A 16,063-nucleotide genomic window follows, 5' to 3' on the forward strand; every position below is an offset into this window, starting at 1 on the left:
CATGGAAGGTTCAAGAAGCTGCGGGCAGGTAGGGTCTGCAAAGGTAACAGACGGGCAGCACAGAGCTGGGAGATCAGCATCCCTCCCTCCCATCCCACTTCTCCACATACTGGCCTGTGGCCTTGAGCAAATGACGTAACTGGGCCACATTACTGTTGCAGGTGAAGTGCGGACTGTAACATCACCGACCAGGGGACCTGTGTGAAAATCCAGTGAGTAATTCACAGCAGGCCCATAGCCCCAGGCCTGGTCCATAGGCAGCTCCCCTGAATGGAAGCCACCGAAGCTACATTTTAAACCAGGTCTGGGAGTGTGTACACGCAGGGCTCATGCGTTAGAAACGCGTCTCTGCTTTACAGCCTTCTAGCTGGTAATTCATTATTGCATTTGGATTTTGAGATGCCTTGAAATAGGCATTGTCTGACTTCCTGTAATTGAACTGGGTACACCACTGGATGACAAATTGTAGAGGATAAACATATATGCATATTTAGGAAGAAATGTCTTGGGTCCATTTCGGGAGAATCAAGGTAAAAAAGTCAGGAAATAAAATATTGAGTATTGACATGACTGCTTTTAGAACCGAGGACTCATCATTGAATGCAGCGAGCCTTAGATGCCAGAGAACCCATTTACCGATGACGTTTCTTTCTGACTCTGAGAGTTGTGTGATTATTTTGGGGTTAGAGAATAAATTATCAATTGAACTGGAAATGAAATTCAATGCAATTTAATTGGCTCAAGTCTTGCTGCTGTTGATTTTCTTCCTTTTATTTGTTTTTACAAAAAAATAACTATATGCAGCTGGCTTTATAGCCATCTGTTTGGGGCAGTTTGTCTGCAGAGATGCTAATTAAGGGGAAAAAAGATTTGTCATCTTAAGGAATGCTGACAACTCCTATGGTTCTCAGGGGAACAAAACCTTGTTAGAAAATGATCCTTTTTAAATTGCTGTTTATTTAATGTCTCATTTATTCTCTTTTTGATGTGCAAGCAGGATGCTTGCTTATTCTTGAAAATGGTTCACACCTTTCTCAAAAGGGAACAACTCATGTCTAGGAGTTTTTATTTTTTAATTCTTGTAAGCTTTCTCATTTTGCTCAAGAGTCCATTGTACGGCAGTGGCCTATTTTTTTAAAACTTTTTTGTTGTGTTTATATATATATATATATGATATACAATATGCAAGATATAATAAATGTTATATATAATTATACTATGTGTACATGTAATTTACATATATAATTTACATATATAATTTACATATATAATTTACATATATATAATTATACTATACTATAATTATACTATAAGTGTACACATAATTTACATATATAATTTTATATTTTTTATTTACTTTTATATTATGTGTGTATATAATTCATGTCATATATCTTCTATATAATTTTATTTTAATGTATATATAATTTCTTATATAATATATATTACATTGTATATGTAACATACATGTGATTGCCACTGTAACCATTTTTAACTGTACACCACAGCGGCGTACATCCCATTCACTATGTTGTGCAACCATCACCATTCTCTGCTTCTGGAACTTTTTTCCCATTCCAGCTGTGGCCTGTTTTTGTACTGGGAGGGATTCTCCGTGATCCGGTGCCCCAGGCCTCCTCCGAGTGCTTTCAGTGGACGGTAACCACCCAAAAAGCAGAAGAGGAGGCCCTTGTCTAGAGATAGGAGGTGGCGGTAGAGGACAGAGCAGGGGGACAGGGCCAGCCCGTGCCAGGCCCCAGGCAGAGGACCTGCAACTCTGCGTCCTTTCAGCAGGGCTCTGAGCCCTCCTGGAAAAGAGTGGTTTCCTCTGTTAGCTTTTCAGAAAATCAAGTCAGCTTTCTAACCTACAATAACCATCTTTCCATCTCCTGGGCCCGCTCTCCCCACTTGGCGGTGGGAGCAGGAGAGCTGAGGGGCTGTGAACTTCACCTCAGTGGTGCCCCGTCAAGTCTCCTCCGTCCTTTTGGGCAGACACAGAGGGACTTCCCGTCTCTGCATCATGTCCTTTCCTGGGGACAGAGAGGATGCTAAACGAAGAGGCCTGGCTCTTTAAGGCCTGTTGTTTGCTTTTCATCCAAATGTGGTTAAATTATAAGCCACCTCTTCCTCGGGAGCTCCGTGAAGTTTCCAAAAGAAATTGCAGAAATTGTAGGAGACCATCCGCCTTTTATTTATCAATAAACAAACCTATTAAAAGTACACTTCCCTCTCAGGCCTACGGAGTTGGAAATGAACACTGAGTAATTTAAAATCTAAATTATTCTAAAGTAATTTAACATTTTTCGGCCAATTTAAATTTATGAAAAAGCAAAACAAGGCTTCAGTGATCATTTGGACATAATTGATATTCAACTTCAATAAGTTCATTTGATGCTAATAAGAACAGACCCTATGCTACCTCTTGCTAGGAATATCTTCCTTTCAGAAATCATCTACTATTTAAAAATTTTATTAAAATTTATTTAGTGCTACTTGTTTAACCCAACCTTAGAAACGTTATTAAGATCGATTTTTTAAGAGAGAGACATTTGATTCTTCCAGGGAACAGATTTTCTGGGCTGTATACATCAACATGGATAAACATCTACAGCATAACCCCAGGTAGAAACTCATCAAGTACATACAAGAGTCTGCTCAGCCATAAAAAGAAACGAAATGGAGGTATTTGTAGTGAGGTGGATGGAGTTAGAGTCTGTCATACAGAGTGAAGTAAGTCAGAAAGAGAAAAACAAATACCGTATGCTAACACATATATATGGAATCTAAGGAAAAAAAAAAAAAAAAAGGTCATGAAGAACCTAGTGGCAAGATGGGAATAAAGACACAGACCTACTAGAGAATGGACTTGAGGATATGGGGAGGGGGAGGGGTAAGATGTGACAGGGTGAGAGAGTGGCATAGACATATATACACATATATAAAGACATATAATGTAAAATAGATAGCTAGTGGGAAGCAGCCGCATAGCACAGGGAGATCAGTTCTGTGCTTTGTGACCACCTAGAGGGGTGGGATAGGGAGGGTGGGAGGGAGGGAGACGCAAGAGGGAAGAGATATGGCAACATATGTATATGTATAACTGATTCACTTTGTTATAAAGCAGAAACTAACACACCATTGTAAAGCAATTATACTCCAATAAAGATGTTTAAAAAAAAAAAAAAGAGTCTGCAGAGGGGATATTTATGAACTGCTATTTCTGTGAAACTAAATTTGAAATATTTAGGTAAACTTTAGATTTATAAACCCGAACGAGAAGAATTTACGTGAAATTATTACTGCTGTATTTTGACTTCTGTTGTTACTTTGTGTTTTCTCTCCCCTACATCACTAGGAGGGGCTGAAGTGGACGGGGGCTCAGGAATTTATAGAAGATACTGATAACACAGAGAGAAAGAAGAGGAGCAGAGAGGGACAAGGGGCTTGGGGACCTGGTCAGCCTGGGATGGGAAAGGAGGAGGTTGGCACACAGGTGGCACCATCATCCAGAGATGGTCCCCTGGGGGGTGTCAGTCCTCATGTGATCCCCAGAGACAACCACACCACCCCTGTGACAAAGACCACCTTGTTGGGCCCTCTCTGGCTGATTCTTGGTTTTGGAAAAGGGAAGAACTCAGCTGATCCTATGCTTGGGGCAACAGTAGAGCAGAGACGCCAAAATTTTCTTCAAAGAATATACTACTTGGAATTAAAAAAAAAAAAAAATCAATGAGTTCTTTTTTTTTTTTTTAAATCACAGAAGGACTCAATCTGTGTTGGTTTTCTTTAGCTCATGGTTTAGTATAATTTTTATCACTGCATGTGTTTGTCAAAATAAAAATAATACTAACCCATGAGTATGACATGGGGTACTGGTGTCAGTGGGTGTGGGAGCCTGCCACGTGCATTGATGGTGTGAAAACAAACACAGCAACAGGGGCCAGTGCAGGGGAGATGGCTGAGGACAGTGCCATCTGGATGATGCCGTTGCTTTGGGTCTTCGTAAGCCAACCTTGTGCCAACACTGGCAGCCCGAGGTGCAAGGGAGCAGAGGTCACGCAGCGTTGATCGATGGGACTGACAGGGCGGCCAACAAGATACAAGGAGCCTCCCTTCCCTGGAGGACGGGAAACCTGAGTCTCAGAAGTTGCTGTAGAGGGTGGTTGTTTTGTGATTGTCCCCATCTTTCCTTGATCACATCCCACTGGCCTAGCCTGGGCACCTCTGTGGTGAACAAGAATGCATCCCAAGGCCCAGGTCCTCTAGACCTGGTCATGTTTTACAATATTGTGTGTTTTTTCATATGAAGTCATTTAGAGGTGTGCATTTCATCTTCCAAAACACCAAAAGAAGAAACTCTCAATGTCTTTATTGATTGATTATTTATTGACCCCCCCCCATTGGGGGTCTCAGATTCTCTTAGCTATGGGACACATCGTACGAGGTGTGGGATTTTTTAGCCAGGCATTCATGACACAAGGTCTTTATTAACAGACTTTCAGAATTGGTGAGAGATGCTCATTCAGTTGCTACAGAAGAACATTTCACTGCAGAAGTCGGGTGGCAGCGAGTTGGCTTGATGGCTTGGAACTTGAACACACTTTGTGTGCGGTGTGACTGTGCGTGTCGGGGGCGTGAACAGTTCTGGGGGTGAGGATGTACTAGCGGAGTTAATAACGGACAAATTATTCACACAAACCTGGACACTTAGTAGCTTTGGGTAGAGCTAGTAAGCCGACTGCTGCCCAAAGCCTGTAAGGCAGAAGGTGGGATACAAATGAACAGGCAACAATAGTTACCTTTTCCTGATCACTTCTCAGCTGTCAAAGAAAATAGACCAACAAAAAGACATTAAAGAAATATAGAGCTAACATTTCATAACCGAGAGAGGATCCAATTGGTTTTGTTTCTTCCAACACAGATCCTTGAATTCAATGGGAATTTAAAGTTTTTGGGTTTAAAATCATGAGACGGCTCCCAAATACAGCCGACTCATATCACCTTTCCCTTGATTCTCTCTCTCTGTCTCCAGTTGGGTGTGGCCAAGATGGGGTCAGAGGCTCCTGGGAGCCGGTCACCAGAGAGCGCTGAGGGATTCATTTCTGCCACAGGCAAAGCTGCATTGTCTTGGCTTTCATTGAACTTCTGTGCCCAGGCCTTGCCTTCTGCCCAGGAAGGTGCCGCAGTGGGCATCCTGGGTGGGTCATGTAGCAGCACCTCTGAGTGGCCCGATGAGGGAGAAGGGTGTGGTTCTGTCCCACCGCCCAACTTCGAGGTGACCCAGCACTGACTCTCCAGGCAGGACCTGTGTCCTGGCCCGCAGAACTCTTGTACCACATTAGAGCCTTTCTGCAACGAGCCAGGAGACAAGTCACGGATGCTCAGAGGGGCAGCCATGGAGGCTGAGATGCACATTTTTGTGTGCACTGGAGTTTGCACAGAGGGTACCCTGGATCTCGGATAGGACCACCCTTCTCCCTGTGACATAAGGAGCAGCATCCTGACGGGCGCAGTGAGGCAACTGTGGTGCTTCTGGAACGTCTCCAGACATCTGTGCAGGATGAGCTCAGGGGAGGAATCACGGCAACAGACCATGAGCAATTCCAGCAAAACCTGTCCCAGAAGATGCTTCCTGCTGCATTTTCTTTCTTATTTTTGTTAAGGTGGATTGAGTGGTTTCTTTTTTTTAAATAAACATTTCTTAAAAAAAAAAATTATTTATTTATTTTGGCTGTGCCGGGTCTTAGTTGCAGCACGCGGGATCTTTGTTGTGGCATGTGGGCTTCGCAGTTGTGGCGTGCAAACTCTTTGTTGTGGCATGCATGCGAGATCTAGTTCCCTGACCAGGGATCGAACCCAGGCCCCCTGCACTAGAAGCACGGAGTCTTACCCACTGGACCACCAGGGAAGTCCCTCCTGCTGCATTTTGTAATGAGACAAAACCCAAATGAAAGTCCAGCTCAGCAGTAACAGAAGGAGGAGTGGATCCTGTTGCTGAAGGAAGTTTCAAGCTTGCTGCCTGAGGCCACAGCCCTTCCACATCTTTGCCCTTTGTGCTTTGGGGTGACCAGCGGACCACACACTGGGAGAGTGGGATGGATAAGCCGAGACTCAGCGGGAACACGCTCCTCCTGAACCTCATGCTTCTGTGTCAGAACCTGTTCCCAGGGTTGTTTTATAATCTAACACTATCCGTAGCTTGGGGATGATTCGGGGGACACAGCCTCAAGGTCCAGGGGTCCCCTAGTCTAACTGGCTTATGAAGTAAGAGGAGTGTCAGGAAATCATATAATAAACACCCCCCACTTTATACAACAACCGTAGTAATGATTGTCTTTTGAGGATTCCCGTGTGCTGGGCCGCCACAAGGATGATCACGATCCTTGCTCACGGCAACCCCACGAGGGGGCCCTATCAGTGCTTTGTTCTGAGATAAGTAAAGTGGGGTCTGGAAGCGGCAGCTTCTCCAAATACACAGCCAGCAAACGGCAGGTGAGGGCCCACCTGAAGCCCCTCCTCTGCATCTCAAGTTGGTCGCCATTTTTCTGCCTCTGATGGACCCACATTGGAAAAGGGAACAGACAGTAGATACGTAAAGGGACCTTCATGTCAGATTTTTGTTGTAGTCTTGCTGGTTTGGGGACTCTTCATTTCTTCCAGACCATTTCCAGATTGTCCAAATCTCCCCACCCCCACAAGGTTCCCTTGTCTGTAAAGGAGATGTTCCTCCAAAACTAGGTATCTCTTTCTCAGAAACAAGAATGTTCCCTTTTTCCAAATTTCCATTTCTGCTTCCATGTCATCTTCTTTCTTGTAGGAATTGACATCACTTCACGCTGTGTTACAGATATTCCTCTCCGTGTCTGTCTCTGCCTACTTGGGGAGGGTCATATTATTTGCAGTTGTATCTCCAATGGGTAACACAGGGCCTGATACATGCTGCATGTTCTTAAATAGGTGTTGAATTGAACCGAATTGCTGGTTTGCACATGGGAAAGTCTCCCCACTGTGTCTGAAGCATGTGCGTTCTATCTCGTGCAGAAGTCCTGGACTAGCTCTTGTCATGATTTGGATTTTCATATAATTGAGGTTTTACTATAGTTACACCTTTTTGGCTCTGAAATATATAAAAACCAAGGCAATTTTGGATACCTGTGAATCAAATTGAGTATCTGTGATTCAAAAGGTGTGTGACCCTTCTCCTGGTTCTGGCACTGTGGGTGTCAGGGAACCAGGGAACGCTTGGGCATCTTTGGAAGATGCCATCCATCCCCTTGTAAGGTTGGGTCAGAGAACGTGTGTTTAACAGTGTAATGGATGGTTGAACTCTGATTTCAAGTGATTTCTCTTGAGAAGACTTCAAAATCACCAGTTCAGAGCAGGTCACCTTGAAGGGCCTGGGAAAGGCTGCAAAGATGGAGAGAATGAACAGGATGGCAGCTGGCTTTCCCCACATGACCACATCTTGGTGGGGGGCGGCTCTGACTGACACGTCCTCGTGGGAGGTGCTCTGTCAGGGGTCTGCCTGTGGAGCCTGGGGCTGGGGGTCCACTTGTCTGGTTTTCCCCAGGAGCAAAGTGATGCTGCATCCAATACAAGTGCTGAGTGCTGCCTGCCTGCTACCCGTTCTCTCCTGGTCCCCGGGGACCCTCGGGCCACAGAGGTATAGTGTGGGTAGGAGGTGACACTTCCCAAATTCTCTAATAGATTCTTTGGACGGTTTCCCTGGACAAGCAATTTTGATTTTCTAGGACTCAGTTAAGCAAATCCCTATTTCTGTTAGGTCCAGGACACTTTGTCTTCTCCAACTTGTCAAATGCCCCAACAAAACATAGAAAGGCAACGTCACTGGGGACCCTGCGGGCACCTCCCATGTTGGGAATCGGTCTCCACTCTCTTCTTCTCTTACAGAGAAGCCTGATGCTCCGAGAGACTCCTGGGGGCCTGGGAGCCCAGACCTAGTCACACACAATTGTATGTCTTAGCGCCTCTGCCTTGGTTTCCAGGAGAAACTTAGCACATGCAATCTTCCACCATCTTTTTCAATGAATTTCATTTTTTAGGCTTTCCCTTTCTTTTCTCTTTTTCTTTCTTTTCTTTAAATAACAAGCAGGAGGGAACAATTTAAGAGGTCCATGAAAAATGTTTTTCAATCAAAGTTGTCCCAAAACAGAAACATGTCTGATACATGGTTTTATAGAAAAATTTATATAAAAAGGAAGAAAAGACACCATTCATGGAACCAGACACCAGCATTGATTGAAACTTGGCTGTAAACTGAGAATCCAGGTTGAGGAAAGACAGCCAGACTCTCTAGTTGTGCTAAGGCACCTGCAGTATTTTTTTCTGAATGATGCAAGTGTGGAGAAGCACCGTGCACTGGCGTGGGCTGGGATCAGGAAATCTGGATTTGCGTCCTTTGGTGCCCACGCTGCCGGGTGGAGGGGCCCTCTCACCGCTCTGGGCCTCCCTCCCCTGTATACCGTGTCCCGTGGTCACCTCTTGGAGGGTGGCCTCCTCAAGAAGGGTCCTGCTCACTGCCTTTGGTGAGTGTGTCTAATCTGTTTGGTGTTTTAAACATTTATCTTCATCCACATTACCTTTAAAGCAACAATTCTTTTTTTTTTTTTCTTTTAATTGGAGTATAGTTGCTTTACAATGTTGTGTTAGTTTCTGCTGTACAACGAAGTGAATCAGCTTTATGTGTACATATATCCCCTCCCTCTTGGACCTCCCTCCCCCCACCCCCCATCCCACTCATCTAGGTGATCACAGAACACCGAGCTGAGCTCCCTGCGCTATATAGCAGCTCCCACTAGCTATCTGTTTTACACATGGTGGTGCACATACGTCAAACCCAATCTCCCAATTCATCACATCCTCCCGGTCCACCATGGCCACCCGTCCGTTTTCTACATCTGCGTCTCTCTTCCTGCTCTGCAAATAGGTTCATCTGTACCATTTTTCTAGATTAGCTGCTTTTGGAGCAAAAGACATTTGGAAATCTCGTGAGACCTGGGTAATTTCTCCCCAGGAGAAATGCACACACTCACATAAAACGGTGGCCACAAGCCCTGCTTGAAAAGAAGAGCCCTTGTCTGCTGTGGTCCCCTTTCAGAGATACCACGGCGATGGCAGGATGCTAAGGAAAGTCAGTCTGAGGCTGATTTCAGCATCAGCCCACCTGGAACACTCAGGCTCAGGTCTCGGGTCTGGGCCCCTGGCTAAGCTAGCTCTTGCTAAGGGCAGTTTCATCTCAGCGACTCGCTGTTTTTCTTGTTTGGAACTTGTCTGGTTTACTCTGCTTGTTAATGTCAAATTTGGGGAGCAGAACTTGGGTGTCAGTCCCCTCCTTACCAATAAGCCCTAGAATTTTTTATGCAAAGTAATTCACCAATTCCTGAATGAATAACTCTTCCTCCGACAGAGGAAGGTAATTTATGCTAAACTGATAATAAGGAGTTGAATCATCCGTAACCTTCCCCTAGTACAATAAATCCTCCCTCACCAGATATTTGTACAACTGAGGCTACTTAAAGATGCCTGAGAGGCAAGAAGACAAAGATCTTCTTCCTTCCACAACAATAAAAATGTCCTTACTTCCCCAGAAGTGATGGATGGGCCTCCTCTGTATTGTCAAATCCCCACCGTTAAGCATGATGGGCTCGCTTGGGAATTATTAAAATACTGCAGCAAACCTGTCTCCGTGCAGTACAATTTAGTGGACTCATAAGGCTGCGTCATGCTGTGTTTTGTACAGCCCTTCAACTCTGAATTGCATTCACATTCCTTTTGGATTACAGTAAAAGAAAGGCGAGTGTGTTCTTGGCGGAAGGTGAGCCTCTGTGACCCTAGCATGTGAAGCTTTTAGTTGGCTGTATTGATGCCCCCATTTTTGCCATGTTTGATTTTTGCAACTGCTTTGACCCAGGGACTTTGTGGCTCAGATTCGAAAGTATCTCACTGAACTCCTATAATCTTTAAGCTATAAAGTGATGTGTGAACCCAGAGTGGTCTTCTCGCTAGAGAACTAGATTATTAACTTGATGGATGTTGGGAATGACATGGTGTTTGAGATGAGGAATAGGATCGGTGCTCTCTGGTAGACCAACTGCATAAAATCCAAAGTGAATTTTCCACCTTTGCTCACCTTAGTACCATCAATCAATCGAAACAATCTCTGAGAGTTTGGAGCATGTTGGACTAGCAGCATCTCAAATACTCGATTTGCCTGCGAAGTTGGAGTGGTCACCATCACTTCTTTTCCTCTCTGTAGCAAGCACACACCATCTGTAACATCTTTGTGATAGATACCTTTGCTGTGGTCTCTCCACACTCTGCTTCTTCTTGAAAGCGTTTTGAAATGGAACAGCTTCTTAACAGTGTAACATCCCTGACTCAAATGGAGTGCATCATACTGGGTCATCTCTCTTCCAGAAACCACGTCTTCCTTCCAAATGTCTGTTACTCCAACAGACACTTCCCAGGGCTTAGGAAGGTTGTTTATTTTTAGAGATTTGTGTTGGAAAGTGAAGAACTTAAGTGTGATCAAATAGGTGGTGTATTTTGTGGTGTGCCTGAGGTGGGATTCTAAAGTTTGGGGGTAGAACATTAGGAAAAAGCCAAACTCATGTTTGCTATTGTTTCAAACAAGAGGCACTTGGTTTCATTCATTTGACAAGTATTCATTGAGCATCTGCTACCTGCCACATGTGATGCTAAGCTCTTAGAGTTAAATAAAACACAGACCATGCTTTTGGAAACTTACAGAGATGTGAATGAGTTGACAGGTTCAGAGACAATCATAAGAGAAGGAAGAACATGGAAATTCCACGAGAGAGGCGGGTAGTGCTGGGGACAGTCACAGCAGGGAGCTCATCTGAATGAAGGCATGAGGCCTTCTCTTCACAAAGGGACATTCAGAGGTGGACAAGGGGCACCAGGTAGAATTTTGATAGACAGACTTTGCAGAGAGATGTTACATACAGAGAGAAAGTTCTAAAGCCATCTCCCAGGAAAGGCGGTGGGGGATGTTCAGGAGATGGTGAATGGTCTGGTTTTGTTTCCAGTGAAGGTCAGTCCTGGGAGATCCTGGGAGAGAACCTGGAAGGGTCAGTGGACAGCTCAAGAGACCACATGTCTGCTTGGCCCAACTCAGCCCTTGTCTGCACCTGTTGTCCCAACACATTTGTTAATCATCATCACTCGTGCTTCCTTTCTCTCAGAAATAGCCTGGTTCAGACAGACAATGAATTCTATGGATAGGTTGGCATTTCTTGGCTGCTATTGTTAATATGGCAACTTCTTTCCATCCTAAAAATAACTATTTTCTTAATAACTCTTGATTAACTGTGACATGTAATTTTCTTGCCATTTCATGTTAATGGGGCACAGTAGGAACTAATGTGATATGGTTTGAACTTTCTAAAGATTGCCCAAGATCTGAAAATCTCTCCTGCAGAAATGCCAGAAATTTGATAATAGTAATTATAATAATAATAATAGCCAATGTGTACAGATAATGAGACTTATACCAGACACTATACTGTTTTACCAATTTATTTAAATGATTTAACCTTGGCAACAGCCCAAGAAGTAAGGATTTAATTATCTCCATCTTACAAATGGGGAGACTGAGGCTCACAGGAGTTAACTGTGAGCCCAAAGTGGTGGAGCTAATGAGTAATAGAGACAGGATTTGAGCCCAAGTGGTCTCGCACTGGAGCCATGCTTCTAGCTCCAGATCAAATCACACTATTCCTGGGAATGTGATAAGGTGTATTGACCATGATTATTATGAAAATGATGGAGCTTTTCAATTTACAAATTACTTATATATAATTTATTATTTGCTCCTGTACATTAGGTGAATACCCAGAGAAGTTAAATGCCTTCCAAAGGTTCATACAACTAAGCAGCTGTTGAACTTGGTGCCAAGTTCAAATGATCAGATTTCATGTTTCCATTCTATTCACGCACAGTCGTATGTACTCCAGTTCTTGAATTCATTGACTGAATAAGCTTAATGGGTACTTAAAGGAGAGGTGACCTCTGGCTGCTAAGGGCAGAGTCAAAAGGGGAAGGTGTTTTTATCAGGGGTAAAGTTTCTGTTATGGAAGATGAATAAGTTCTAGAAATCTGCTGTACATATAACACCTGTAGTCAACAGTATTGTGAAATTTAAAATATGTTAAGAGAATAGATCTCAAGTGTTCATATCAAAAAAGGCCCAAAAGAACACAAGGAAGTTTTTGGAGGGATGAAAAATATGTTTAGTACCTTGGTTGTGGTGATGGTATCACAGGAGTATGCATATGTCCAAAATTATTAAGATGTAGATTTTAAATGTGCACAATTTGGGGGTATATAAATTATACCTCAGTAAAGCTAAAAAAACAAAGTTGCTATGAATATCCACATACCAAAAAAGTGGAAGGTAACAGGTCTAAGAAGGGAGGGGGAAGGGGCCAAAGAAAGGGCAAATGGCATGGTTGGAGATCTTCATCCCACATAGCACATTTTCCCAAGGCTGGCCAAGATTAATGATGTGGAAATTAATTCAGCAGTAGGCTTTTAATCTATGTAAAGTGGTGATTGGGAGCGTGACAAACACTAAGATCTCACTATTAAGGAGGGAAACAAGGTGGTTCTCATGTCCAGATTTCTATGATTTTAAAAATGCAACAAAGCAAAACACAACAGTGCTAGCTTTTACATCCATGTATCCTTAAAGTTTTGGGAATAAGTTGAGTTTTGTGCGACTGTTTTCTCTTTAAAAGTTACACGATATTAGAATAACACCAATTGTCATCCTCTTTATAATGAATGCAGTCATCCTCTGTGTAGCCCATCTGCTTTCTTGATGCTGGATGCATCTCTGGGCTCAAGTACTCAGGTAGGTCACTTTTCTTTCCAGATGGCAGCTTCATGGTCATCTTCCAGTTGAACACATTTTGTTTTTAAATCATCTCCTCTTCTGGAATTGTAAAGGATATAATACCCAGGAGAGTTCAGATGTTTTAAAGGAGTTCAGTTTTAACATGACAGGAGAAATGGGCTCCTCGGAGGTAAAGGGCTTCTGGAAGGAACTGGAAATCCATTCAGCGCTGGCATCTATGAAGGCTAGGTTACGCAGGATTTTAAAACTTTTTTGGGAAATGTCTCTGCTTCCAATTCTAACTTAGGCCAAGAAGGCAATCAGACATCTGATCTGAATCCATATTTTTGGAACAAGGTGCAGTGACCTATTGGGTCAACTTTCACAGAAGCAGCTATAGAAACTCAAGTAGAAAAAATTCTGCTGCAACGTTTATTTCTGTTTCTGACAGAGTCATTATTTCCAGATCTGAGAAGTGGTTACCAGATCATTTCCTCCTATTAATTTGTCAAAAATTATAAATGGGTAATGACTAATTCTGATGAAATGCTGGTGAACCTATTCCCTGTACATTGCCACTGGCAGTAAACTGGTAAAGTTTTTATGGAAGGAAACTGGGTGGTTTAACCAAAACCAGCCTGTATATCCTCTGGGATTAATCCAAGAAAGAGAAAAATAATAGTAAAAAGTGATCTTAGAAATACTATAAAGATTGTACAAACAAAATGTAAACAAAAGTGGAGAAATGGAAAATGAAATATATGACATTAATCTGATAGACTATTAGACAAGCGTGAAAAAGATAATTGCTAAGTCTAAGTAGTACTATATGGGAAAATATTCTATGATATAATAGTAAGTAAGCAAAAATACAGAATTTTACCTTTGCTCTACACATAGCTGTAGAGAATTGCAAGACAGTTACTTCATTATGTCACTACTATAATATTTATGCCACAAATAATTATGACAATGGAGTAAGAAGTGATTAATACTTGCCCAAGATTAAGGGAAACCCCAAAGCCCACTCAGGAATCAGACACAATTCCCAGAGAGTATGCAGGGCAGAAAACCTGTAGGCATGCCATGCCCCTTGGCAAGGTTTTGATGTATCAGCACTTTGACCCCTTATTTTCTTTTTTAAAAAATAAATTTATTTATTTATTTATTTTGGCTGCTTTGCGTCTTTGTTGCTGTGCATGGGCTTTCTCTAGTTGCGGTGAGCGGGGGCTACTCTCCCTTGCGGTGCGCAGTCTTCTCATTGGGGTGGCCTCTCCTGCTGCAGAGCACGGGCTCTAGGCATGTGGGCTTCAGTAGTTGTGGCACACGGGCTCAGTAGTTGTGGTTTGCGGGCTTAGTTGCTCTGTGGCATGTGGGATCTTCCCGGACCAGGGATTGAACCCATGTTCCCTGCATTGGCAGGTGGATTCTTAACCACTGTGCCACCAGAGAAGTCCCTGATCCCTTATATGCTTTCCTGTGATATTAAAAAAAAACATTTGAAGAGAGAAATAAAACTGTTGTTAGTAGAAACATGGCAATTATATATTTAGAAACTTGATAGGATGAAGCACATTTTCTCAAACCTAACAGACTGTAATGTTTATGTTCTCATTTTGAGTGACAAAACTCCACCTGTAGGTTTTCTCCCTAGGAGAAAAACACAGAGGCAGTCATCCACAGAGACACCATCATGTGGTGCCCACTGCACTTTGTCCTCAAACATGTCTTATTGGCAATTTAATAGGTGGGTGTGTATATGCTTAAACAAACCTGGTAGTTCTACAGCTTAAATTTGTGGTTATTCAGTCACCAGGACTATTTTTTTGGTTATGAAAATCATTATTTGCATAATTTTCCTGGAGATTCTTAATTTATATTAATTGTGGAAAAAGACAGCTAGCTAAACATGCATCATGGGCTTCTTCTCAGACATGCATCTTAGGAGCCACAAGAAGAGAAAGATGTTGAAAGAACAGAAATCCCATTTGAGAAAATGAAACAGTCTCTTGAACAAGTGGTGTTGGGAAAACTGGATATCCAACTGTAAAAGAATAAAACTGGACATTTATCTTACACCACATACAAAAATTAACTCAAAACAGGTTAAGGATTTAAATGTAAGACTTATAACTGAAAGTCCTAGAAGAAAACACAGAGGAAAACCTTCATGACATTGGTCTTGGCAATGATTTCATGAATATGGCACCAAAAGCACAGGCAATGAAAGCAAAAATAACTGTGGAACTGCATCAGACTAAAAAGCTTTTGCCCAGCAAAGGAAACCATTAACAGAGTTAAAGACAACCTACTAAATAGGAGAAAATGTTTGCAAACCATATATCTGATAAGGAATTAATATCCAAAATGTAAAAAGAACTATTACAACTCAATAACAAAACAAAACCAAAAACCCAATTAAAAAATGGGCAAAGGATTTGAATAGATATTTCTCCAAAGAATACATATAAATGGCCAACACATATAAGACAATACACTCCACATCACTAATCATCAGGGAAATGCAAATCCACAAGTCATCCTGAGAAATAACTAGGAAGAGTGGCTGTTCTTGAACCAAAAAGAAGTTGGAACCAAGGACAATGGGCCTGGGAGATGTCATGGGTCCGGCGTACCTTGATGAGGTCAGATGTATGACTGGTTCTCTGCCCTGAAGAGTGTTCCTCCCACCCCTCAAGCTGGCCAAGAGGACCAAGGCACTTGGCCCTTCTCCCAAGTCAATGAAACCAGTCAAGGTGGTGGACCACCCCAAGGAATAAAGATGAGTTCACAGAAAAATATTGAGACAAATTTCAAACAAGTGAGCAACTAATGGAACAACTGCTAAGCAGTAAAACGAAACTATTTCAACATGAATAACATAAATTTAAAATAAGGAAAATAACTATCCTTAGAGAGATAAGAGAGAATATTTGTAGCCTTAATCATCTGCAACTAAACTTTATATAATACCAATGTGTTAACCAGGAGTAGCTGAGTTAGGACATCTGGAGGGAGATGAGTGCATCTTAGGGCTCTTTTCTTGTATGGGAGGAGGAGGCATAGACTTTGCTCATCTTTAGACGTTCGCATGGGGAGAAAACTAAAAGTAAGTTTTCAACTATTTAAGGGTAACCACCAGAATAATAAAAGTAGGACATATAATTTTTAAACCAGTGGAAGATA

The sequence above is a fragment of the Balaenoptera ricei genome, chromosome 3 (genome assembly GCF_028023285.1).
Source record: "Balaenoptera ricei isolate mBalRic1 chromosome 3, mBalRic1.hap2, whole genome shotgun sequence".
Taxonomy (NCBI): Eukaryota; Metazoa; Chordata; class Mammalia; order Artiodactyla; family Balaenopteridae; genus Balaenoptera; species Balaenoptera ricei.